The sequence below is a fragment of the Dromaius novaehollandiae genome, chromosome 2, assembly GCF_036370855.1.
Source record: "Dromaius novaehollandiae isolate bDroNov1 chromosome 2, bDroNov1.hap1, whole genome shotgun sequence".
Lineage (NCBI taxonomy): Eukaryota > Metazoa > Chordata > Aves > Casuariiformes > Dromaiidae > Dromaius > Dromaius novaehollandiae.
In genome coordinates this window covers 91,898,836-91,924,598 of record NC_088099.1, presented here as the reverse complement: position 1 = coordinate 91,924,598, position 25,763 = coordinate 91,898,836, and the positions used below count along the sequence as shown (strand labels likewise).

The window sequence follows — 25,763 nt, the reverse complement described above, 5'->3', positions numbered from 1 at the left end:
TGGCAGCGACATTCTTTGATGTTTCTGTCTGCCCAGAATGTGCTCCAGTCTATGGCTGCAGGGACTGAATGCAATGTTTCTGGCAACAATCTTCTTAATGCCTCTTAGCACAGGCATGGAAGCTTGTGCTCAGCATCGTTTAACTCCGGGACCCCAAAAGGGAGGTGAAAGGGTCCAGGCCTTTAGAAAGGCAGTGTAAACAGGAGGCCTAAAGCAGCCTAGAGAGGAAGCTCAGGGTTGGGGACTTGGGGTGGGGAAGATACTGGGCCTGGCTGTAAGAAACCTGGTCTGGGAGCTGGGTTGGGGAACTGGAGCTGGAGAGTGAGGGGTTGATTTTACCAAAGAGTGGGAAAGGTCCAGCAGGGCTCGATACCAGGGTGTGAGGGCACAGGAAGCCAGGGACAAGAAGTCAGGGTGGTGGCATAGGGGTGGCACACAGAGAGGTGACAGGGGAGCTGGGCTGAAGGGGTTATGCTGCCTACACCCCAAGCAGCTTGCGGTGAGCCTAGCATCACGTGAAAAACAGCATGTGTTCACGTAACTGAAGAGTATTCCAGGATGAATATGCCATGGGAGGCTTGCAGAATCAACCTTAATTTGGGCACTTCCTAATTTTGAATGCTTGCTTTCACAGCCTTAATGTTCTTTTTAATTGAACTTTTTGTCAGCAATAGGACTATATATATGTAGTTATATACTATATAGGACTATATACATATTAGTTATTTGGTAGTGAGTTTGTGCCAAAGGACAATCATAATGCTATAGTCTGCAAGTCATGAACAGTGAGTGAAGCAGTTGTTGCATTTAGTAAATTATCATGAAATATTTCCATGTCGTTTATGTGTGCTGTGTTTGTGTATGAGGATTGTAAATCCATTAAACCTCAGCTACCTCAGAGGAGGACAGTGCATTAACATGGATGAATGAGAAGTTGTCTAACTAATGGACTTCCAATAGACCTCATGCCCGGCAAGAAATTCAACATTGCTTTGAATAACGGAAAAGGTTTGTTTGTTTTTTTTAAATAATCAAGCTTTGGTAATTGAAATTCATTGACGTGAGAATATTTTTCACATAGATATGTACTCTTTTGTTTAATATACAGTGCAGTATTAATTATCAAAAGCATAGTTATGACTATTGATGTTCAGTAAAAAATGAAAGATCAAGATTTGATTCATGTCAGTATATTTTTCTAAACCTCATCTAGTGACGGTGTAATGGGAAATGAGAATGCAGCTCTGCAGATAATTGCTAGTGCTCTTAAGATTTTTTTTTTTCATTTCCTGACAACTGCAGCAGGGACAATATCCCGAACTGTACAGAAAGTAGCTACTTCCATAGCACCACTGGTGTGTTTATCCAGCACTGGGCACTGGCAGCAAAAAATCCTACCTATTGCCTTACCTATGGACTCACATTACGTGTAGCAATTGGATTTGGTGGATGTGAGTGGTTTAGGGCTGCCTCAATAAAGTGCCTGCAGCGTGGAGTTTCCCAAATGCCGTCCTCACATGGGCAGCAGTGACCACATGATGGGGTAAGGTTGGCTCCATGGCCTTGTGCAGACTTTCTGCACTGAGGGTGAATTTTAATAGTGCTGCTGGAGCCAGGAAACTCCCTCACTGGGAGTTTCCACAAGAAGGCTCAGATTCACTGGGGTGCTTGGACATGGCTCATCCTTGCAGCACGTGAACAGGGTGTACTTACGCTATCGGGAAGGGGCAGCCCCAATATTACGCTCCGGACTTGACTTACCCTCACCCTGAGCTGGCAAGAGCAGCCTGGCAGGGGAAGCTCTTTACATGCACAGGGACCATTTAAACATAAGAAAAAGCCTTTTTATGGTGAGGGTAGTCAAGCACTGAAACAGGTTGCCCTGAGAGGTTGTAGAGTCTCCAACCTTGGAGATATTCAAAACCCAACTGGACACGGCCCTGAGCAACATGCACTAGCTGACCCTGCTTTAGCAGGGGTTGGACTAGATGATCTCCAGAGGTCCTGTCCAAACCCAACTATTCTGCGATTCTGTGGGGTGCAGTTCCCCTGGTGTGCCAGGGAGGCACATTGGCCCGCATGTCCGCACAGGCCGCCCAGAAGTGGGACCTAGGGTTGGAGTGACACAGAGTTTGTGGCCACTCCAAGGCAGCTCGCTCAAATTAGTTTGGACAGGGCCATCGCTTTCAAGGAGACAACTGATGTATTACCACTCCCGAGTGCTCTCCTTGATTGGGAGCCTAAGGGGGCTATTTATGCTGCCTATCTTTTAGCACTAAAATTCAGTTCAGGAAGCATTTTTTCCCTATCTTGTCAGTGGAAAGAGATAAGCCCAGACAGAGGTGACTCAGCGTATCTAAGCCGGACTCTTGCTCTGAATCACCTACTGGAGCATCCCTCCTGTGATTACAGAGGCAGCTGGGAACACCGAAGCAGTAATTTCCCTGACTAAATTTTGTACCTAAACACACTTGCCCAGAGAGGTTGTAGAGTCTCCATCCTTGGAGATACTCAAAATGTCAATGCACCTTTGTTTTTAAGGATATAGATAACAGATCAGTATTTACAAGCTCCAGCACAAGAGAAGAGTATTGGTCAAATTTCTGAACCTAGCCCAAGAACAAAAAGTGAGTTGAACAGGATACAGGTGAACACAGAATACATATTTGTTGCCTTTCTATGATAAGCAGATGAACCATTTTCTCCAGCTTTAAGCCTTTAATGTTAGTGGAGTGAAGAAGGCTCTCCAGTCAATTGCTGAGAAGTTTCTTTTCTTTTTTTTTTTTTTTTTTTACTTTTTTTGTGAGGGAGAGGGGGGTAAGCAATTCTTTAAGCTGAGTTTCATGTGGCCTTTTTACATGCCCATTTTCAGGTTAGCAGTCTGTAAGAATAGTCATTCTGCCGAATATTTTAAAGCATGCAATAAAACAGTGTTTTATGTAAGAGAACAAGGGAATGTGTATGAGCCTGTCAGACTTTAATGAGCCAAAACGTTCATCATAATTTCATCACAGGGCATCAATATGAGGAGTGACAATTACATGTAACCAGTGGGGCCTGCACCTCCTTTCATGGATAGAAGACTTTTTATTCTCCATGGACTGTATTTTTGCTGCACAATTTTAGGCAATGGCCCTCAGTAAAGCTTTCGTGCAAGGCATGAGGCTTGACAGGCCCTGATTCAGTAATGGTTTTATGGCGAATATAAGGTTTTTTCCATTGGCCCCAGAGTTCTGTGACCATAAAAACCTTAATTTTTCCATGAAAAGATGTTGTTATTTGAGCAGTGAATATTACGAAGTTTGGTTACTTAATTGCTAACAAAGGCACAGGCACTCCCTAGCTGCCAGCTGGAATGGAAAACAGCTGAATTCTCTCTGGCTTTTGCTCAGGAGATTCAAACAGGTTTCTTTCCTCTGCCCTGTTGGTGATTAAAAAAAAATGTAGGGACATTATTAACCCTGATTTCTCTGTCTCTGTCAGATTGGCCAATGGGTTTAAAAGCTGCTGGAGGAAAAAAGGAAGATATATGGACAATGTGATGATACAAACCTTGTTTCTCTAGGAAACTAGGGTTAAAAAAACCAAAAGTTTCTAGGCCTCTTAGTAACAGACTAAAGCTTGGGAATATGATTTAAGTCTATCCTGAGGGCTCAAAAATTAGAATGAATGAATCCCATATGTACTGATTATTGTTAAGATGCTTGTAAACTAAAATTTGGTTTTATGATTATTTGGTAAATTGCTCCTGGAGCTGAAAGTTTGACACTGAGGTCTTACTGGCAGTATATGACTTACTAGAGGTCCCTCAGGTGATCACTGACACAGGGATCAGGAGTGGTTATCTTTGTAAGTGGATCCCAGCACTTCTGGGGATGACTCGTATTATTATTCCTGTGAATAATATTTTCTCAGGACCCCAGCTTACCAGTATGTGCTGTGCTTGAGCGAACAAGTCCAAGTGCCATTTTCTAGAATTTATTATTATACATAATATGTTTAAAAAAATTGCTAGAAATATCTAAATGAAAAATAAGAGAGGGCCCTCAACCCAACCAAAATGGTGAGAATATTAAACAACAGCAGAACACAACTATCATCATGTGGCACAATACAGGACCATGACCACTTTCAATCTGTCCTTTCACACCCACTGCTGATGATCCTTTTTGTGCAGTTTTGTATTTGGTACACACTGAATGCACACCCTTGCATTGCTAAAAAACTTGCCACCTTTTAAGAACCTGAATATTTGTGAACAAAGTTTTAGAAAAATAAACGATAGGGAGCAATCTAAACCTGAAATCTCTTTCCTTTCCTTTATTCTAAGCCTATTGCTGGGAACTTTTCAAGATTTCTTCCCTGGAGATTTAAAAACTCTTATTCTCATAACAGGTGCAGCCTGGGGGATGACAACAGCAATGCACGAATCCTCCTGGGAGTAATTATACTTCCTTTCTCCTTTCGTTTGTCTGTTGTATCTGTTTGGCAGTGCTTCTGCGAGGGGTTACGCATGTACGCACCTTTAATGCCTGCGTATTTCCATTCAGCAGAGGGAGTCAGATGCTAAATCTAAGCATGCAGACTAGCCGCGCCAGGATCAGGACCCTCATGTTTTCATGTAGGAGCAGAAATATTTATTTCCTTGCTGCGTGCTTAAGCCCCATGGGAGTGTATGCTGGACTATCTACGCTCTGCTGCAATGATACAACCACAACAGCAACAATAGTAATATAACTAACAAAGTCATGGTAGCAACAATGCCTTGCAGGATACTTCTCTGCTAGCAGTTTATCTTTCTCTACATGTGTATAATCCCCGGCCTCGTTGGTGGACATTGTTTGCAACAGTGCTGGCCAGTGCTTAGTGGGAAAGAGATTGTTTCCATTTTTGTAATTTCCATTTGTTCTGTTCTTCCTCTGTTGTGTCCATGGAGATATGGTACTGTAGTACTGCTTGTGGGCATTAGCTACCACTTGGTTTCTAAAGAGGGAAGGGGGAACTGACTGAAGGAATGATACGGACTCAGTGCACGAGGGGATGTGAAGTGTGCCTCCCAGACTTGAATGCGTTTTAAAAACAGGATGTTACACAAATACTTGATGTGAATTCCGTGTAAGGACCTCCTTAAATTGTAAAAACAAAACCCGCCTGATACTCAAGGGCTTTTCCTGAACAAAGCCTGGGGAGCCTTGACGGCCTGGGGTGGGAATCCTTGGGTCCCGCTGGGAGCGGGGCCGACCCTGAGAACAAAAGGAGGAGGCGGCTCCCGGCCCCCAGCTAAAGGACGTCTCCTGAGAAGCAAGCCTCCACAGCAGCAACCTGAATGGAGCAGCACTTTCCCTGCTGTGGGAGCAAAAGACTGCTGTGCCCAGAGTTAGCCATATCATTTTTGGTAGACTTGCCAGCAAGACCACTTTCAGCCAAGGCCTTAGTTGTGTGTTCACGCTGTTAAAACACAGGCTGGAGGGCAGCTTCCCTCCTCATTCGCACTGTTTGCACTCAGACATGCGCTTAGGGGGAGATGAGCGGGGAAAGGCTGACCACACTCAGTGCCACGGTCCGGAACCGAGCCTCCTTCCCGTGGGCTGGGTGAACGCAGGCAGGTATGAGGGCACACAGAAAGTACATGTGTCATGGGGCTCGGTGAGCTTCTGCAAGTCCACTTTTATATAACCTTTTTTTGTAAAAAACACTTCTTGTGCTCACAGGCCCAAGTGATCGCCACCCTGCACCATGTGTCCGGCGTCCAAGGTGGTTTCATGCAGCCAAGTGAAAGGACTTGTGTGTTTGCTCTTAAGCAGATTAAGCAGCTGCAATGTGAGGGAGAAGGGGGGAGAACAGTGAAACATTTTGCACAGTCCTTCTAGCTTCTCAGTGGAGAAATGAAAGTCTGTATGTGTTAAAATGATGTTTGTGGTATCATAAAATATGTCATAAGAAGTTGAGACTAATCTGTTGGAGGTAGACACGACGCAGGAACCAGACCCAAACTGGTGGATGAATTCAGCCTGCTGTACGTCAGCCTTTTCTCAATTACTTTGTTAAAAAGCTTCAAACAAAGAAATGCTCTAGGACCCAAAAATCTGCTTTGAATGTTCATTCTGAGGGTGGTAATTGAGTTTTAAATATTTATGGCAAAACGTTAACCTGTACTAGTGAAGGCACTATAGACTTTGTCTAGTAAAAGCGACAAGCCTGGCTTGTTTGAGTCCTCGCTCTGCAATTAGCCCGTTGCAGAGGAGAGGGGGGAGAAGGAAGGGGAAGAAACGGAGCAGACTTCTGTGCGAATGACTCATTTTGCTGATTATTAAGGTTTTAGTCCTCCACAGCCAATGCCTTCAGTGTGGAGCTGTAGGAGCTGGGGATGAGACAAAACCCAACACCCAGGTAATCTGCAGATCTGCTTTCACAGCACTTTTGTGTGGTTTGCCCCAAAACAGCACTGGCTCTGGAGAAAGCCTGTAGCCCATGGCAATGAGGGCCTTCAGCAGGCAGTGGGGAGACGCTTGTCTGCTGTTTCTGGTAGCTTTTTCTGTTTTGCTTTTACTGATCCCATGTGAGACACTAGGAGGTATATATGTGTTTGTTTTGTACTGCTGATGTAAATAGGATCGTTTTCTCTGCAAGCAGTGTGGGAATGAGTCCGTGGTCCCATGCTATGTAGCAGGCACAGGCCTTGGCGCAGAAAATGAAATGGAAGCCTTATTCCCTTGCCCAGATCTGGGTCTGGTATGATAAGAACCTGTCCCTGCCTATATGTATCAATTACTTAGATTAGTGTCCATCAGTAATACATGTCTAAGCCTCAAACTGGGGTTGAATGTCTTCAAGGCTAAAGGCAGTAGTCACTGGAGGGTGGGAACCTTCTTTGCGGGAGGTGTTTGACAGATGCACACACCTTGTGGATCCACTATCGGAGGGAGCACGGGACATAACTGTAGGCTACACCAATATTTAAGTGCAGTGACCCTTCCCCAGGCAGTAAAAGGCGAAACAAACTGCGTTTTAAAATCACAGAGCATTTCCCAACCGCTCCAGGGCCCCCCGCGGTGCTTCCTGCTCGTTCTCCTCCCTCCCACCGTGCCCGGGCCGAGCGGGGCAGAGCGTCCCGGGCCGGCCAGGGGCTCCCGAGCGGCCGCCGGGGCTCCCGGCTGCGCGGCGGCCCTGCGGCGGCCCGGCCCCCGCGCCCCGGGCGGCCGGCGGAGCGCGGCAGCGTGGGAACCCCGCGTTCGCAGCCGCCTCCGCGCCGCCCCGGGCGGCGGCTCCGCCCGCCCCCTGCGCGCCCCCCGCTGCCGCCGCCGCTACTCGCGGCGGTCGCAGCAGTGAGACTAGTGACAGCCACTGCTGATAATAAAGGCAGATGTTGGCAAGGTCAGTGGTCCGCGCTCTGCGATACGGCCCCCCCGCTGCAGCACCCGGAGTGCCCCCTGCACCGAGCCTCCAGCGTGGCTGCTTTTTTCTTCCTTCCCCCTCCCTTTTTTTTTAAATTTTAATTCATTTTCGGCTTTCGCGCTTGCAGGCCCCGGGCGGCCGCGCTAGCTGCGGAGCTGCGCGGGGGGCGCGGCGCGGGGCGGAGCGGCGCGGAGCAGCGCGGGCGGCGGCGGGCGCGGAGGCAGGGCGGGCGCCGCCGCCTGTGTGCGCGGGGGCGGCTGCGGGAGCGTGTGGCCCCCCCGGGCCGGGGGAGCTCTGCGTTTCGTAACGCGCTGCCCGCCCAGCGCCGGCTGCGCGGTCTCACTGCGGGCAGAGCAGAGCTCGGCGGCGGCTGCGCTCGCCGGACGCCTGCAGCCCCCGCGGTATCGTCGCCGAGGAGGGAGCCAGGTAAAATCCAGCGAAATAGGCGGGGGTTGGTGGCTCTCGCTCCCGGCTCCGGAGGGTTGCGGTGCACAAAGAGTACTTCGGGAGCTGGCGGGGTCGTGTCTGCAGCCGCATCAGCGCTGTTGGAGTGGAGTACGCTCGTCCGTGTAGTTTCCTAGCAAGTAAATCCAGATAACTTGTAGACTGGGTGGGTTTTTCTTTCCTTCTTATGCTGGCAGTTAGAGGAGAAGATGTCCAGCAACTCTGATAGTATCACGTTGCGCTAGACATCTTGCTAGGCTTTTTAGGAAATGTTTCATTTTCTTAAATAGACAGGAGGGGAGTAAACTACTCTATGTAGGTATGTTCCAGCTCTGCAGAGTGACAGAACTGTGAGTTTGTGGTAGCTTTGGATGCTGGATGCTGGCTGGGGTCGCGCCGCAAAAATATGTGGTTTACAAACGTTACCAGCATCTATCACCGAAGTGCTTTGTTTCAGCATGCCGTCTGGTGGAGCGACTTCGGAAGCAGTACTGTGTTCGCCTTTTTTAAAATGTGGACAGGATTAAGATGTGTGCACGAAGTTGTTAGCTGGGGAGGCACGAAGGGTGTGTGTATGTGTAATATACGTCTGAAAGAGAAAGAACAAAGAAAACAGTCTTCTGATAACGTCCCATTAATTCAACTATAAACACTGTAATTCCTCAGTTCTTGTTTACTCAGTAAAACTCTTTTCCTCCTTCTCACAGATATGGCCCATGATTTGTTTGTTTTTTATACTCCCTTTTGTAGATCTCATCTTCTGATACGGATTTGCTCAGGTTTTGGTTCTGAGTGAGGCTGCTTGGAAAATATTTGTAGCCTTCTAACTTCTGATGCATATGAAGGTCTTCTCTTTAGCCTTTTTGCATCCAGGCTGAGGTCACAGGCCTTTCAGAAAGGCCCGCTGAGTCTGAAGTAATGCAGAACTCACGGGATGATAATAGTAATTTAGATTGTTAAAAAAACCTTCCAAAAATGCTATTATTGGCCGTGTAACAATGCGTGATTGGATTTGAGCTTCTTGTTGATTGAATGAAAGGTAAAATGTAAGAACCATGGCCGAGGACTCCAGAGTTAGAACAATTTTGTGCTGTTGCTGTGTCTGTGGCACTGGCGCGTCGTCAGCACAGGCTTTTGCAGAAAATTCCCTACGTGCTCACGCTTTTGTTGGCAGTACAGTTAAAAAGCCCAGATCTCTGGTTCAGACCTGTAATGTCTGTCTGCCGGAGGTTTTGGACAGCTTGCCAGGTATGAGAAGACAAAGGAGAAAGGTGTTTGTTTTCTGCTTCTTGTCTGGGGGAAAGTTGGTTGGGCCACACCTGATCAAAGTTTTGTGTGCGTGTTATGAAGTCTCCCTGGAAGCACTGGCCAGTGCTGTGGGGTATCCAGATAAAAAGGCCAGTAGGACAAGAAGTATTCAGCCTTAATGTAGCGTGTTTAAATTATACATGTGAATGCGATAACTCAGAAGGAGTTGCTCATCCTAAGAGCTGCTGTGGCTTAGTGGGGTGCGCAGGGGCCTGGCAGGTAGAGCCCTCTGGGTACTGGTCTTCATCCTGCAACTGACTCACTTGGGCATCCCGCTCTGCCAAAATCCCTGTGTGTTTTTTCCCTATGCCTGTCTCTGCTTTCAGTTCTGGCTTCTCACCTTGACCCTCTGATGAAGTGGAACAGGAGCTCCATCAGCCGCAGTCAGACGGAGGCTTCATCACCGTTTTAACTTTAGTCTCACGTGTTGCCCCAGTGAAATCAGAGGGATACACACAAGCAAGCGCTCGAGCAAGGGCTTTAAGGTCAAGGCTTCTTATTGTAAGCTTTCTACAGTGTGAACTGCACTTCTTTTTCACTTGTGTAGTGCTTAGAACAAATGCCATATTGTGTTCAGGTTCAGCCTGAAAGAACTGACCTTACTCGGGGACCAATACCTACGAAAATATGAGCAGTGGTGCTTCTCTGCCAGAGTTTTCTGGAGAATTAGTTTGCACTTGGGATCTGAAGTCTTGCTGGAAGCTGATGATATTTAGACTCTTAAATTCTCCAGTCATCTTTTCAAGTGGAGTTTAGTTTTCTAAGTCACATACTTTTCAGAATATGACCCCAGTCAGTTGGTACATGGAGAATATGGGTCTAAAGTCTTCCTCGTGGCCTAGATGATGCCCCGCTCAGCTGGTGTGACTCTATCAAAGGCCTGGGAGCTGCTGGGTGATTTGTGTTTCTGACCATATGGCCATTGACTTTGGGCTCTAATGTTAGGGCACTGACCTTTTAAAATGGTGGGTTTGTGTTGCCTTCTGTATATTTGTATTTATTTGTCAGCCAGTTCTGCAGCTCTTCTATGCCTCAAGTAGCAGTTACTCAACGCAAGTAGTTCCACTGGCCTGAGTGTGGTTATTCAGCTGAGTAAATGATGTGTGGTCTGACTAAAAGGTGGTAGATTTGGGGCACGAGTGCTCTCTTTTTGTGGAGAATGTAGGGAATGAATTCCAAAAACCTGGGATCCCAGCATACCTTAAATTCTGGCCTGTTCTTATGCTTTGCCTCCAGCTCCTGGGTGGGCTGGAAGTGAGCTTTGAGCCTGGTCTTTTCCTCCCCTTTGCAGTATGTGGGTCTTCTAGAGAAATTCCACAGCTGTTTCTGAGTCTGTCCAGAGTTGCCTGCTTGCTTTGCTGATGCAATTTTCTACACAAATAGCTTTGCTGCTGCTGTGCTGGGTTCTGTGGAGGGAGCAGAGAAGCCCTTGAAACTAATGCAGCTCTGTAGCGCAGTCTGTCAGGATAAACAGTGTTAGAGGAAACCCTTCCAGCTCTCATCTCTGCAAGTTAATTGCGCAAAATCTCCCCGAGTCCTGAGCAGGCAAGGGCTTTGCCCCCTTCCTTTCAGCATTTGCTATTCTCACTGCAGCACAGTTGACCCCTGTTTCAAAGGCACCTGCTTGCTGCATGTCACTGAAAGCCAGTGGTAGCCATCCTAGGGACTGAAAACCCCACCGGATGCCTTGGAGCAGGCCTGAACCATCCCAGGGGAGGTGGGCAGAAACCTTGACATTTCCCTCTCCTGGCCAAACACCTCTTTGGGAATTAATTCAGTGGTGTTTCCTCTGAGTCCCTGTCGGTGAAGTAAGGGCGATGAGGCCAGCTGGCACAGCATGGGGCGAGGCTCCATAAATCCCGACCAGGAAGCAGCAGAGGAGAGAGGAGCTGAAATCTCTGGGATGAGATCAGCTTCATGCCTGGAACTTCTGAGGAACTGACAGTAATGAAAATGGTTGTGAAGGAGACAGGAGCCCTAGCAGCTTCAACAGTTAAACTTCAGTAATAGTCCCCCAGCCCTGACAAGGCACTTCACCCCTTTCAGATGCAAAAGACTTTACCATCTTTCTCTCTCTCTTCCTGCTGCAAAAATTACCTCTTGCAAGTAACCTTAAAATGTAAATGATTTTGTAATTTGCCCCTTACTGCTCCAGATGCATAAAATCTGGGAAGTTACAGAGCTGACTGCAATATATGCTGTGCAGCTCAGATGCTTGATTAGGCAAGAGTGTGTTAAAGTCCTGTTTCCTGGGATGTAACAGAACATGGAATTGTCACTAATCAAATGGACCATAGGTTTTTTTCTTCTTCTTTTTTTTTTATTTAACCTAGTTTCCTGAGGAAATGAGTACTATCTGTCTCCTGCCGTTTACATTTGGCCAGTTTCATTCAGATTTGACCAACGGGTGGCAGTCTTGAGGATCATTAGTTTCCCACGTGTTTTTCTTAAGATTAGTGGCTGGATAGATGGGAAATCTTGAAGTAGCGCTGTCTTTAGTTGTTATTTGTTCTGCCTGATAGCAGTTGACTGGCCAGTCATCACATGGGTAGTGCTTGAACATCCAGCACATTCGTAGCCCTGGCAAGTCACAAGGTGTGTGTGGTCTCCAGCATAGTGGTTGATGTGAAAACAACTTTGGTAGGAGCTGCAGTTGCTGTGATGGAGAGGCAGGAGGGTAGGTGCAGATGACCTGCATCTGTAGCAGACTAGGTCTATTTGTTACACTTCTTACAGCGTAGCTACTCTTATTTTTAAAGCTAAAGCAACTTGAGATTTAGGGAGAATGGCAGGCTGACAGTCATAGCTTGGAGCCTGCTTTTCTTGTCCTCCAGGACACCTTGGGCCTGAATGGAGGTGAAGATTGGAACAAAAAGGAACGTGCAGTGTTGGTGGGACTTATGCAGAGGTTTGTGTGTGCACAAACACACATGTGCGATTGCGGTGTGATTATCTGGGTGATCACATACATCTTCCCTGTGGAATTCAGTGGTAGTTTGTGTGCTGAAAAGATGAGATTCAGTGCTGTACGTTTCTCCCAAAATATAATCTGTGAGAGAATACAGTCTTAAATGCCCATGCAGCCCCCTCCCTGGAGTTACGGTAAGCCAGGTGTGCTTCAGCTGATGCAATGCTGTGAGATTTCAGCCACACATTTCTGCATGGCTAAGAGCCCCGGTGTAGATGCGGCTATTCTGATGTAGGTCTCTTAGGTGATCTGTCTTGGGAATCTGATGAAAACAATACTAGGGAAAGCAGTCTTACCCCGATCCAGGTTGTGCCTGTTCTGGAAGGATTTTCAGTATACCTGTGCTGGACACAGTGGGCAAATCTTTTGTAGACCTGGGCTAAGTAAAAAGTGAGGCATCTTTTCAGACAGAGGCATAAGAAACAGAGATGTCGAGATGTCATGAATAAATACACATATTTTGTCAGCCTGTGCATGTTATGCTACCCTCTCTGTTGCTGCTGATCTTGAGAGAATATCTGTCTACCTGTTGTCCTCAAGCACAGTGTGGGGCTTTTTCAGAGCTCTTCAGTGTCAATCTCTAGTGTCAAAATAGTAAGCGTCACCATCTAGGACTGAGCTGAATCTGAAACACCCATGTGTCACTTGTCACTCCTCTTAAGACAGCTTGTGAAGCAACTAAGAACAAATACATCTGTCAAGGTGATATGAAGGGAGAAACTGTGTGGCTGGTCCCCCCATCACAGGATAGAGCATGTGGCACACCAAGCTGTGCAAACAGGGTAAAGGGGGCTGCTGTTCCCTCTTTGCCTTTGCAAAATCTGCCCATTAGCGACTGGGTTGGAGACCTCTGGAAGTAAAAGCATGAGTAAAAGAACCAGGTTCTTGGGCAGAGGCTGTGCTACCCTTATTTTCTGGGTCTTGAGTGTGGTCAGGGTAGCTTGATTCACACTGGCTGTTGGGACGCATGTGTTAGAGCCACGGCACTTATAAAGGAGGATTTTGCTGTCCTTGCTTTCCTTCCCATGTGTACCAACCACTACCACTGGTAGTGCAGCACGGTAGCTTATTGTGGTGGTTAGAAACGGCCTCTTGGGCTCGGACCAGACATCTTAAGCAGTTTGCTCTCTGATAGTGCCGTATGCTGGAGCCTCAGAGAAGGGTGCGAGAAATACTGAAAGAGGCAGTTTTGGAGTAATCTGCTTAGAGAGCGCCGATTCCTTACCCCCTCCCTGGGAGAGGTGGCTCTGTTACCAGAGGCAGAAAGACTCCTTCTGAACTCCAGCTTTAATAAAAGAAACAAAACATTGCTGCAGTAATGTTCCTGCCTGTTCTTGCTAGCCATATATGGCTAACACGATACAGCTAGCACTGTGCATTTAGTGCTGGTAGTACCATATTGCTCTACTATGTTTTGAAGGAAACGGAGTGACTTGCATGCCGAAAGCCAAAGATTACAATGCTATCATCAAGGCAGACTTTTCCGCAATGGAGCTTTTATGAAATAGGTGACCTGGAGAGAGATGCTGTGGTTAGAGTGCTTGGGACGCTCTGCAGGCTCTGACTGGTGGAACCTGAGGGACTTGGTAGCTCCGGGTTTTGCAGGCTGTGCTCTTTGGTGATGGGGAAGGATGGAAGTGAAACTTGTTCCATTAGGAAGGAGACAGTGTGTAAAGCTTGTGACAGTAGCTGCCAGCAGCTGTTAAACAAGGTAAAAGTACTGCTTAAAAAAAGAAGGGGGAGGGGTTACAAATGGGGACATACAAAGACCAATAGACTTTTTTTTTTTAAGCGTAAAAAAGCCTATACAGTGAGTACACCATCAGGCACAGCGCCTCTTGCCAGCTAATATCTGGCAATATCTAATAAATAAAGCAAGTCAGGTTGTTGCTGTTGCAGCTGCTTTCCCTCATGAGGTAGGGTGAGCCAGACTCATCTGACTCTGAGAAACATGTTGGCAATTTGCCTGAAGTCCGCGGCGCACAGGGTAATTTACTTAAAAAAACCCAATATAACAATTATCTTTCAGAATGTACACATACAACCATAACATTTGCTTGCAGTTTTATTTTCTATGACACACTCTTAGAAGTTGCTTGTTGGCTGCCTTCGCCAGCAAACGCAGCCTGGAGGTGATTGGCTTCATCCCTGACCTGCAGTTAACAGCAATAATTATGCTTTAAACAAGTTTTGATATGGGAGGTAGGAGGGATTCAGTGGCTTGGACTGCCGGTTGGGTTATCTGGGATCCAGGCCGTGGGAGCTTTCATTCTGACCTTGGGCAAAGCTCATCATCTGCTCTGTGCCTCTGCTTTTAAAATCTGATCTGTTACAATTCACTTCAGAGTAATTAATATTGGTCCTGGTTTCCTCATCTGAAACAACCCAAAATTCCCCAAATCTTTGTACATGAAATTGAAGCTCAAATATAAAATCTCCCTCTCTCCTCCCTGCTCCTTACCTCTGATAAAGGTGGAAGAAAAAGAGAATCATTCGTAGCCATCTGCTGGAGGCATCAATCACACTGGGAGCAGAGTCTGCTGGTTGTTCCGCGCATTATTAATGATGAAAAGATACAAACATATGAGCTCATAATTATGTTGCATTTAAATTACTTACAAAATAATGACATTAGGAGAACAATGAGGTTACAAAATCAAGCAGACAGAACCAAGAGAGTGCCAGAACTAACATTGCATAGCTCCCCTTTGCATCTGCATTATGATACAATCTTTAATTCTATAATTGCATCATTTTTTCCCTTTCAGAGAGCCCCTTTTTCAGTGGATAGGTGATTACTGAATAATTCATTTTCTCTTCGCCATTTACTTTCCCTGTGTGCCTCCCCAAACCCCGCCTAAACCTTGAACTGAGCGGTGGTGTTAGTTCCTTCCCAGGGGCTTTGCAAATGGGGAAGTTTTTATTCTTGCAACGTCTCAGATGCAGTACTGTATTCATTTTCGTAGCTGAGGAATGGAGGCAAAGAGCAAATACAGCTCACACTGTTGAAATCCCTTCAATTTTGGCTGCCTAAAAGAGATAATTGGGGATGATTTTATTTTTCACTCGCCCCAGAATACCCAGCATGATATAGCAGTTCCTATCGGAAGCACGAGGACGACTGGCCTGAGCTGTAAGCCTCAGCACTGCTGCAGGTTAGTCCTGGATGTCCTAGATTTGCAGAGAGTGGGGACTGCACTATTAGGGGTCACCTGAGGAAAAGCTGATTTCAGTGATTGCTGGACATCTTACAAAGACTGGAGCAGAGAGAGAGGGAACTCCGTTCTGCAGGTGGTACGTCCCACTTCCTTAGGGGATGTGGTTGTCTCTTTTTCTTTCTATGTTGCCTCATTCACTGCTCATCTTTCTGATCTCCGCTGAATGAGGCAGCAGGGTCTGAGACAACCTGTCTCATTCCTGAAGCAATTGATTTCCGCGGCACGAAGGATTTGTGATGATCGAGTTGGAGACAGAATCAGTGCAGATGCATGGGGGAGCTGGATGAATGTTGTTCAGGCAGTCTTCATTATGGTACCTCTTTAATTTTGAGTACTCCCATTTGCAGTCTTTGTACTAGAAATTAAACATAGCTGGGTTTTAATGTAATTTTCTAACTATACAAATGGAAGAGGGGGGAGATAAATACAAATTACTCCTGTCACATGAAACTGTAGTGATTTGGGTCATCCCCGGCTTTAGACCTTTGAGCTGCAGCATGAATTGCTATCCCGAGAGCGAGCGGCCTGGCTAGTAGCAGTAGTAGGCTGTGGTTGCCAGAGATGTTGCCAGAGCAGGGTGACATGTGTCCTTAACTTTGGTAGGGAATTTCACAACCTGGAGCCAGTGTCGTGGGGAACTTTAGGTCCCCATCCAGGGTGGGGAGGGAAGTGCTCTCTGGTGGGTCCCGATGCCTGTGCAAGTCACTGGTGTTGGTGGTACTCTTCTCTCCATTGCAGGCAAGTTTTCCCCTTAAGCTCACCCTGCGCGGTTCTGAATCCATTCCCTCTGCCCCTGTGCACCTCTGATAGTACCATCTGCTTCTTCCCTGGCTTTCTGGTACTATCGCTCTGACCGATGCCCTTCTGTTGGTACTGCCAGCACCACCTATAAATTTTCAGAGGTACCAGATCTAGACATCCTGTTAGCTTTGTGTGGAAGCTTGATTCAAATTTAGATCTAAAAGTTTTGCTTCTTCAAACTGAGGATAAAGGCCAGCCCAGTACCTTTGAATTAAGCATCTTTGGGGGTCATCTTCCTTACTTTTAGTTGAGAGCCTTTATTGTATGCGTTCTCTGAGCTCAGGGAATGGGTAAATGGCTGCTTTAGACCAACTCTATAAAAATGGTTTACACCTAAAGAACATGCTGTGTTCTGCCCTGTTTCTCAATGTTTCTTTTTGTGCTTGATCCCGCTTACCTTGTTCTACAGTTAAGTCTAGGTGGACATACCATTTTAGGGGGCTGAATGTGAGATTTAAATTACGCAAGTTCATAGAAAAGTGGGGCAGACTGGCCACTCATGTTCTTTTGGGTTTGGGGTATGAATTAAAACATTACAGTGCTACCAAAGGTATGCAGGTTCTGGAGACTGGGCTTCCCACCAAAATGCAAACTGGTGCAATTCTGCTGCTTCCTTGAGAAATAATGTGTGTCATTCCAAGCGAGCATTCAGATGCGCTCTGCCTGCACTTCAATTTTCTGACCAATTTATGGTGAGTTTCTTCCTAAAGCCCCATTAGCCCAAAGGAGAGGAGGGGAAGGAAAGTTAATACTAGACCCACACTACAGTAAGAGGGAAAGGGGCAGAAATTTCTGATTATGCTCAAATAAGCATACCAGTTGGCTTTTTTAAAATGCTTTGTACTTTTTTGTTTCATTAAAATACATAAGGAAAAGTGGATGATACAAGCTGGAGAAAACAGAGTTGCCAGCAAAACCTGATCTTGGAACAGACCAGACTGACCTGCAACAAAGTGATCGGCATGAAAATGATTTTAAACTCAGACTTGTTCTCGGGAATTTGTGATATAAATCAGGGCCTTGATGGATATAAATCATGTCAAATTAGAATCATAAAATCATGACAGAATGAAGTGTCTTAATGTTTTGGATGACTCAACAAATTGTACACCTTTATAAAATAAATAATAAGCCACATACTAAAAACTTGCATCAACCAATTCTCACTGCATTATCACAGTGTATGAATAAGTCCAGGGGCTAGTACTTAACTACTGAACTCCATGTATTTTTAAAGGAGAGAGTTACCAAGAGGAACATGGGACTGGTTTTCAGCTCTGATCTGTAGGTGCTTGAGGGGCCAAGAACATTGTCTAATGGATCTGTGAAGGGTAACTGGGAAAAATGAATTGTATCAGTATAGAGATCTACACTTTTTTTTGGGGGGGGGGGGGAACGGTTCTGTGAATCAAAAAAGATTGTGTATTGCTGACCTAGTCAACTCTAGCTGGGAAGCCAGCAGTAAGTCTGTTTACCTAGGATTTGGGCTGAGTTTGGATAAGGGTTGTGTTTTGGCTTCAGTTAATCTCTGATACACACTTTTTCTGTATAGTCTGTGTGCGTGTTTTTCTTTTGAGGTAAACTTATTTAGGCAGATCTTCAGGCACTGTAAGCTGTCATAGTGCCCCAGGGACAGAATCTGCTCCTTGGTAGGGTGGCTCCAGTGCTGCCCCCAGCGCTGCACTGGCATCTCTCCATCTTCATCAGTTCTGCCTCCCCCTCTCTTCTTCCTCTCAGCATCTGTGGTTGGACACTGAAAGGCAGGGACAGGACTTAGAAAAAGCTGGCTCAGCAGAAGAGGTGGAGAGCCAGCTGATGCCAGTATTAATATTCTTTCAAAATTGATGGATGAGACGATTATAAAATTGCAGAGGGAAGTGAAACTTAACAGAATCCATGTTTTAATTGTATTCTGGATTTTTTTCATCACCCAGCTTCTAAGGTGCAAGACAGATTGAGCAATTTTTAGAGATGTTCATGTAGACTGTACAATGTATTATTTAAAAAAAAATATCTCAGGCCAGTCTTTTTCTACACTTTGCTCTCTGTCTTGTTCAGTTGCACTGTGTGGTAGTATGCTGTATGTAGACAGTAAATCAGATCTAAAATACTACGCTAATGCAGCTAGAGGAAAGAGGAATATATCACAAGCAGCTCCAGCTTTACCCATGGTGTTAAAATGCCCAAGCCTGCGAGGTCTACCAGGGTTTGGACTTTGAATTTCCACTGTATGCCCTTCATCTCTGCTGAGAGGACTGAGGACGTCGGAGCTATCAGTCTTCCAGTCATACAGCTTGAGATATCTTGTATCCTCCTCTCTGCATGCCTGCCATCTAGCACTCACACCGGCTTGCCTCTAACCTAGAGAAGATCCCTATTCAGCTGACAAGCCTGTGGCTCAGTCTGTGAGTAGCACTTCTGAATTGATGGCTCCCCTCCCCTCCCCTCCCCTCCCCTCCCCTCCCTCCACTTCGTGGAGTCTTAATGGCCACTGCGCCAATGTTTTGCTCTAAGCGGAAGAAGTATATTTAGATGGTCTAAACAGAAAATGGGATGGCTGTAATCCCAGGAAAATGATGATCATCATTACCAATGTTGCTGAACTGGAGGCAGTAGAAAACTAATTTCTGCATTTTATTTTGAAAATGTGATTCAGATAGTTGTGTCTTGCCTAAAGTTTTCTAAGGGACAGGAGTTTGGCTGGAGTATACTTCATTTATAACTAGACTGAAACCTTCTCCATTCAAATCTGATTTTCTTCAAGCTCTAACAAAAACAGTATTTTCTTAGTAGTAATTTTTCCTAGCAGTAATTTTTCCTAGCCCTTTTTACCTCTTTGGCTGAAAACTTTCCTGTGTAATCTCCTCAGCCCAAACATGATTTGCCCTAACCGCGCTTATTTTTAAAAAGCACATGTGTAGGTGTTTTGGTTAAGAGGAGTAATCATCAGTTTTTTCTCTTGCCTCTTTCTGCCTTCTCCCAAGTCAAAAGCTGAGAAGGAGACACCTTTCAAGATATTCCTGTTTAGGAGTGGTCTCTTAGTTAAAGTCCCAGTCTTACAAAGTGCTGACATCTTCAGCAATGTGCCTTTTGCTCCCATCGGCTGCAGGTGGAGTTGCATAGGAGGTATGCTCAGGTGCATGGAGGACTGCTCTGTTTCTGAAAGTGAGTAATTTTGGGTGGAGACAGTCTTCTCTAAGTGTGTTAGAGTGCCCATTTCCAAGCTTAGTGCCCTCTACCTCTCTCAGTTTTTTGGAAGGACTTCTGGGGTCTGACCAAGGTGTAACAAGCTCCCCCTTTTTCCCTTGCTTATCTCCCTGGGGCAGTTGCTCATAATCCAAGTGGTGAGAATAGATCGTCTCCCTATATAATTTTAGTTCCTCTTTCTGTGTTTCCTGTTCTAATGTTTGTTGGTTATTTTAATGTCTTCAAGCTAAAACTGGAGAAAATAATACACTGAGGAAACTGACTGCTTCGAGAGGAAGAGTTTCTTATAGAAGAGTTTCTTATATTCTCAAAGCTGGTGTATTCACGTTTAATAAAAATGGCCGTGTAATGTGATTGTGATTGGAGTTACAGAAGCTTCTAGCTGAATAAGCACTAAGTCCTGAAGGTGAGTGGCCGTTTGCTGTGGCCTTCTGACATCCTAAATGATGAAAATCTTTGTGTTGTTTACTCTGAAAATATTCTCTCTGTCTCTCCAGAAGTGTACTGTTTACACACACACAAACGTTAAGATTTTGCTGTGCACTTGCGGTTGCTGTGCTTTGGGCACAGCTGGTAACGCTGATAGGAGGATTTCTATTATACAAACACTTGCTGCTTAGAAAGTAAAAATTTGCTGATAGTGGCGTTTGAAGTCCAGTAATTATCCCATCAGCTAAGAAAGGAAATGCTCGCAGGTGATCTATGCTAGGAAATGTGTACGCGTATGGCAGCCATTCTTGCTTACAGCAGGATAAGGGATGGTGTAGTGTTCATGTTGTTACTTGGAATATTTAAATTCTTCAAGCTTAGTTTCCTAATAATACTTTCTAAATATAATTATTTAAAAATAAACCTCATTATGCTGTTTTCTAGACACTTGGAAGCGTATTTTCTTCATTCCACCACAGTAGATCTGTTAACGTCAGTGACTACAGCTACAAATTGCTTGTCCTCTTGTAGCTTGTCTTGGCTTTTGTGGGATCAAGGACTACTCATTATTTTGTCCTGATTCTCACAGGACTTTCCTTTCATTTGCTACACTGGTCTGTCTACCAGTTTTCCCATAACTTTCATGAGACTTGGCAATATGGAACTGATGTCAAGGGTAAGGGGCTAACCTAGATATAATTTATATGTCTGATGTTTCTTTTTACCTTGGAAGATCTTGTGATCTTCACTAACACAGCAATAATAATGCTTCATGAAACACAATGCTGTTTTCAGCATTTGATCTCAAAGCACACTAAGAGAAGGTTAGATCGTGATACCTGTCTGTAACATGGGAAATCTGGAGAGTGAAAATCACACACACACACTCACATACGAGCTGTATTGGAGAGCAGCAGGAGCGGTGCTGGGCTGCTCCATGAGGGACGGTGAGCAGGGAGCCAAGGGTGGCCCCAGTGTGGGCAGTACCCTCACTGCTAGGTACTGTCCCATGGGGTCCAACCATGGCAGGCAGAGCTGGAGGCGGGTAACGGGGACCATCGAGGGCCCCAGGCATGGTGAGGGGTGACCAGGTCCAGGGCCCATCGAGGGGGCCTAGTTGGGAGCAGCAGGAGACAAGGCCAGAGCCTGGGCTGGAGACACAGCTACAATGAGGGCCTTGTCCATCCGGGAGATGGGGCTGGAGCCAGCACCACTTGGTGTCGTGGAGTGGGGACTGATGGCCCCAGGCTGGGCTGAAATGGGGGCCTGGGGCTGATTGAGGCCAATGGGGTAGGCAGGGACTGGTGGGGCTGGAGGCGCCCCCAGGGACCTCACAGGCACAGAGCAAAACTAGGGATAGAAACCTTTTTTCTTCTTTGTTTTTATGTGCCAACCCATGACTTTATTCATCATGCGATGCTGCTTATTCAGCATTTATTTTTAGGAGGCCCGAAGGTACTTTGTTATAGCTGAACATTGCCTCAGCCATGAGCTCGCTGCATTTCCAGTATCTGGCTGTCTTTTGTTTGCTTAGCTAGGGACAGAGGGCTTGGGAAGTGCTCGTGAGCTGTTATGGTAGCTGGCGATCTCTTAGGCTTAAAATATGTGGCTGTATTCAGTAGACTGCTGTCAGCTGCCACAAAGCATGAAATACACAGTGTTATCACACTGAGCTAATTTCGGAGGGTCACGGCAGCTTTTGCACATAGGGCTTTGCAATCTAAAGGCTCATTGTTTAAGTCTTAGAGATACTTGATGAGAGGCCAAGATGGTTATTTGCATTAGTGATGAGATGATTAGTAGACTGTTCATGTTTCTCATTAGAGACCTATGGAAGATTGTGATCAAACAAAAGATTTTTTTTGTGTGTAATTTATGAGACTTGCTGATCAAACCTTCATTAATACTCTCATTTATTATCTTCAAAACTGGCAGTGGGGAAGGAAAACTGGAAAATGCTAATTGTATTTTGCGCTGTCAAATAGAAACAAAGACGGCTATTGCATCAGGGTAATTTCACTTCCCATAGAGCCTCAGATGCTCCTGAATGCTGGTGTCAGTGTTGATCAGTACGGTACCATAGAGCTAGTGTGATGGAAGATGGCACAGGGATCAGATTTTTGTATCTGAATATATCCTCTGAACAGCTATTCAGAGCTGATGGTTTGTAAATGGCATCTTTATTTTTACAGGTGAAATCAAAGGGTCCAAAACTGTCTGTTCTCGATGTTTGTCACATGTTCAGTTGAATGAATTATTTCAAATGGAAAATGGCTTTTCCAAGACCAGAGACCCTTTCCAAAAAGCTTTTAATTCACCTTTTTTTTTTTTTTTAATTTTAAAAGCAAAGTGTGAGAAGACCCCTCTTGTCTGCTACTTCTCTCACTCCTCTTTCTCCTTCTATGTTTCTCTCAATGGTAAAATGAGAACAGTGGAAGGTTGAAGAAAGTTTTGTGTGTACACTCATGCACATATTTATGGAGGGAAAATGAAATAATAATAAAAAAGAATGTTTTTGGCTTACCAGGAAACTGTCAGAGAGAATCAGTGATTTGTGAAAACCTACTTTTATGGGAAAAGGCACTCTTTTAGCAACTTAAAATAGCTTTGTAAGTTATTCTGCCATGTAGCCTGGTGGTGTATAAATGTGGGCTTCATTCTCCACTTTTTTGCCTTAACTTACTCTTTTCTACCCACAGCACAGTTGTATTGGTTTAAAACTACTCTAGGGTATTGGATAGCCACGGCCAATTCTTCTTCTAAAGCCAAATGTTCACTTTTTAAAAATACCGTATAGTACCACAGGTGGTAGCAACTCCTAGCTCTGTACTGTGCTGTGCACCTCTTTGAGCGAATTGCCTGCTGTGTAGCTGTCCCTGGGTGACAGTCTGGGAGTCTCTTTTCTTCCTTTCTTTAATGTTGCACAGGTCTGAGCAAAAGCCAACCACAGCTATCGAAGAGTCTGAAGTATATCACTGGTGTGATGATACTAGGTACTCTCGAGATGTAGCAGGTTCCCTCTTTCACAAAATCAAACAGGGTTGCATGCAGTAACGTTAGCTGGGCACGGCTTGCTTATGCAGTGGAGAGGACACTGGAAAATGCATGCAAGCATTTAGGTTGATAAAACCACCTTTGAATGTTCCGCTATGTTAAACACAACAGAAAAGCTGGACTTCTGTGTTAAATAAATGCACCTTTCCCAAGAGAGAAAATCCCTGATAGTACTTATAAAAGCTATTGGGAAATTGTGGATTAAACAACTACATCTATGACCACACTAACGTTTATTTTCTGTTCTTGCCACTTCTCTGATTTTGCCATTGCAGTGCAGGGAAGAAGCACAAAAGGGGTGAGAGGAGGGAATGGTTAGTTTGTTCAGGTTTTTGTTTGTTGTACTTCTTTAACGCATCTTTCTCGTCTGCCTCTGATTCCTGGCAGTGTTTTATGGCCTCCTCTCTGCAGGACGCTGGTGATAAAAAGTGATCCAAACCAGTGAATCCCATCAGTACCCTCTGTTGAGAAGTTCCTGAGCGCGGAGGAGCCTGCAAGCCGGTGTCCTGAAAGCCCTGACCTGCATGAAGGCAACAGCATGTTCAATCAACTCTTGCTCTTTTCTCTCATGCTGGTGAACATAGGAGGGAACTGTTTAAACCAGCGGACTGGTGCTATTGTATAAACAAAAACAAAAGTTCAACCCTTATTAAAAGAAGTAATATAAATGGTTACAAAAAAGGATTGAGCACTACTGTTCTTCCTCAGGAAACTCCTACTTGCATAGTTGGCATTATTTTAATAACTTTTTTAAACTTATTGAAGACTAGCTTCATCTGAAAAGAGTACTGTAACTTGGTGTCGTGTACCTGGGAAGTGTGGATTATTCTCTTGTGTCCGATTATATTTGCTTAGACTCTTTGGAGCTTGAGCGAATACTCTTGAAGTGAAAACTGGAAGCATTTAAACACTAGTTGAGGAGGAAAACATCTTAGGCCACTGAAGGACTGCAAAAATCATAAGCAGAAGAAATACAAGTTGCAGTTCTTTAGTGCTACATAGTAGGAAACTACTAACCATGTTTCCTTGGTAAGCAAACAAATATTTGTGAACTGTATTCTATTATTACTTTTATAAATTTCGCCATGTCATCGGCTCTTGTTCTCAGGTAGATTGCTGGCACCCTTTGCATCTAAAAAGCTAGAAGAAACTACTTTGTGGGAGTAGCAATTTCAGGAGATTGCTTAGAATCTCAAACTTGTTTATTAGATTTCTTTGAATTACTGGGTGATTTATTTAGTACCTGGTATTTTTTTCAGAAGTACATAATGTAAATAAATTTGATTAGACAAGTGCTTGTATACTTTCCCTCAGTCTTTTGGCTGGATTTCTCTAGCCTGTGAAAGCACCAAACTCCAGGTAGCATTGGCAAGTTCTCTTCCTGTGAATACCCTTCCAGTGGAAAGCTGGTGTGGAAAAGCAGAAGGATAGACTAGTAGGTGTGCTGCACCTCCCAAATCTGTACAGGTCTGCGTGCCGTTTTGAGAATGTGTGCATGTGATGCAGCCGTCCCAGCATCACAGGTCAAGGAGCGTCCTTTTACTATGCCTCGGTCACAACTATATGGCCTGCTTATGAACCTCGCACCGGTACAGGCAGGTAAATGTAGCATCTGCCTGCCCTTACCTGTTCAGAAAAGCTGCTTGGTATCTGGGAGACATAGACATTGCCTTGCAATGTGTCCTCTCCCTAGGAAGCTGATGCAAGTCAGAAAGAACTAGAGAAACAGGGTCTTAAAATCATTGTTGTCTTCCTAAGTGTTCAGAGTGCCGTGGATGTTCAGAAGCAATGAAAGCAGATGGCCATGTGCCCAATGCAAGAAATGATTAACTCCACTGCATTTATTTTTATAGTGGAATTGCATTTTCACATCTCCACAAGGGATTCTTTACCAGAATACTAACCCGGCAAAGCTTTTTTTTTTTTTTTTCTTTTTTTTTTTTTGGTGGGCATAGTGATTTTGGCACAGATGTTCTAAAACCACCTACTCTTTTGATGAAAACACACTCAGTTGGTAAAACTGCAATTTTGCAAGTATAACTGAATCCTCTCTAAGGAAATTTGGCAATGTAACCATAGCGGTTTGAGGTCATATTTCTTCATGCTCCAGGTTGACGCTGCTGTGCAAGAAAAGGTATGTTATGCATAGCTTTAGCCAAGTTAAATGATGGTGTTTTTAGAGCCCAACATAGGATTAGTAACTACCTGGAGCATTATTTGATGGAAATGTGATTTCACTTTTCAGTGATTCAGTACTGTGAATATTTGAGACTTATGACTCATGTTTTCAAAGGTGTTTTAACAGGACTTTCAAAGTTACAGGTACATTTTATTGCATTGAACTTTATATACATGTACAAGCTTGTGAGAACTAAATCTGTTTGTGCTTGTGAATTGGACAGTTACTTGCTTCGCCACCTGCAGTTTGTATTTGCATGCAAAATAATTTGCATTAGCAGTAGAACATTACATGTGCATATAGCATATGTTATAACAAATCTGCATGCAGGTGAAGTAGACCTGGGAAATATAAGTAGAGGCCACGTAGGAAAGACTGGATCTTTGCGGGAGGTTGCCAGACTGTGCCTTGTCTTAAAAACTAAAGGAGGGAAGGGAAAAAAAAACAACAAAAAACCCCAGCAGAGGGTGGGGATTACCTGGTTATTAGGATCCAGCCTACTTCAATCAGTGCAGTGCACCCTTGATGTCAGAGGATTATGCAGGGCTCTATTTCAACGGGTTTCCAAAATGACTCAATATAAGAACAGACAATGAGGTCGTGGATTTTTTTTAAAGGACCTGTTGTACTAATTAAGGTATGTTATGTGGCTTCGTATTAGTTAAGCATGCCCGGAGTTATTGGTAAGGGTTCAACCTTTAATTTTGTGCTGGAAGCAATTTCCCTTCAAGTTTCAGAGATGTACAGCAGTTGTCATTAA

General features: G+C 44.9%; 1 protein-coding gene across 12 annotated transcripts in view; it reads left to right on the top strand.

Annotated features, from left to right (window-relative positions):
- The first annotated feature begins 7,071 nt into the window (after window positions 1-7,071).
- The window catches only part of RNF152 (ring finger protein 152), a 205,978-nt gene continuing 187,286 nt past the window's right edge, over window positions 7,072-25,763 (top strand). For 5 of the 12 annotated variants that reach the window (XR_003261546.2, XR_010387789.1, XR_010387791.1 and 2 more), the window contains exon 1: window positions 7,383-7,821. The gene's annotated coding sequence lies outside the window, so the exon portion shown is untranslated. The other 7 variants (XM_026115654.2, XM_026115658.2, XM_026115656.2 and 4 more) reach the window with 6 other exon arrangements.